Source organism: Myotis davidii, unplaced genomic scaffold (assembly GCF_000327345.1).
Source record: "Myotis davidii unplaced genomic scaffold, ASM32734v1 scaffold376, whole genome shotgun sequence".
In the NCBI taxonomy this organism is placed as follows: domain Eukaryota; kingdom Metazoa; phylum Chordata; class Mammalia; order Chiroptera; family Vespertilionidae; genus Myotis; species Myotis davidii.
In genome coordinates this window covers 3,204,389-3,206,125 of record NW_006288121.1, presented here as the reverse complement: position 1 = coordinate 3,206,125, position 1,737 = coordinate 3,204,389, and positions in this window count along the sequence as shown.

Below are 1,737 nucleotides of genomic sequence, written 5' to 3'. Positions count from 1 at the left end.
GCTGGGGCAGGGGAAGTCAACCGAAGGACTTGTATGAATGCATATAAGAATAACCAATGGACACAAGACACTGGGGGGTATGGGAGGCTGGGGGAATGTCAAGGGGTGGGGGGAAAGGAGACATGTGTAATACTCTTTGTAATACTTTAAGAAATAAAACAAAATTAAATTAAAAAAGAAAAGAAAAGAAACACCAATGATGAGAAAGAATCATTGATTGGCTGCCTCCTGCATGTGCCCCACTGGGGATTGATTCTGCATCCTGGGATCCAACTGTGACCTCTTGATTCATAGGTCCATGCTAAACCCCTCAGCCAGGCGGGTTTTGGATTTGATTCCCAGTCAGAACATATACCTACGGTGCGGATTTGATCCCCAGTCCAGGCACATGAGGGAGGCAACTGATAGGTGTTTCTCACATTAATGTTTCTTTCTCTCTCTCCCGACCCCTCTCTAAAAAATCAATAGAAACATATCCTCATGTGAGGATTAAAAAACAAAACAAAAGATAGCCTTAGCTGGTTTGGCTCAATGGAAACAGCATCGGTCCTCAGACTGAAAGGTCCTGGGTTCAATTCTGGTCAAGGGCACATACCTTGTGGGAGGTAACTAATTTATGTGTCTCTCACATTGATATTTCTCTCTCTGTGTCTCCCTCCCTCCCTTCCACTCTCTCTAAAAATCAATGGAAAAATATCCTCCAGTGAGGATTAACAAAAAAAGAGAGAGATACATAACATAAAATTTACCATTTTAGCTATTTTAAGTGTATAGTTCAGTGGTATTAAGTACATTCACATTGTTGTACAATCTTCACTACCATCTAGCTCCAGAAATTTTTCATCCTGCAAAACTAAAACTCTATACAAATCAAATAACTACTCCCCAGTCCTCTCCCTACAGCTCCTGACTGCCACCACTCAGCTTTCTGCCCCTATGTTATTTGACTACTCTAATCGCCTCATATGAGTGGAATTATGCACTATTTGTCCTTTTGTGACTAGCTTAACTCACTCAGCATAATGTCTTCAAGTTTTCATTCACGTTGAAGCATGTATCAGAAGTTTCTTTCTTTTTAAAGCTGAATAATATTCCATTGTATGTATATACCACATTATGTTTATCCAAGCATGTACAGAACAATCATTGGTTCAGAGCAATTCTGAAATCCAACTGGACACATGTAGCCATAGCCTTTACACTGGGGACAGGAGTCTTCCTTGATTAGGGCCTAGCTCTGCTCTGAGAAGTGGCTTCCTAGTTCATTGCTCTTTGAGGCTACTATTCCATCTTCAGGGATCTTGGCTCTGCTTTCTGAGATATCCTATTTTCCATAAAAAACAGCCTGTGTACAAAACAACAAGAAAGCCCACTGCATGGGAGAACATATTTGCCAATGTTATCACCGATAAGGGTTTAATCTTCAACATTTATAGGGAACTCATACAACTTAACAAAAGAAAGATAAACAATCCAATAAAAAAATGGGCAAAGGACCTAAATAGACACTTTTCGAAAGAGGACATTCAGAAGGCCAAGTGACATATGAAAACATGCTCAAAGTCACTAATCATCTGAGCGATGCAAATCAAAACAACAATGAGGTACCACCTCACACCTGTCAGAATGGCTATCATCAACAAATCAACAAACGACAAGTGCTGGCGAGGATGTAGAGAAAAATGAACCCTCGTGTATTGCTGGTGGGAATGCAGATTGGTGCACCCACTGTGGAGA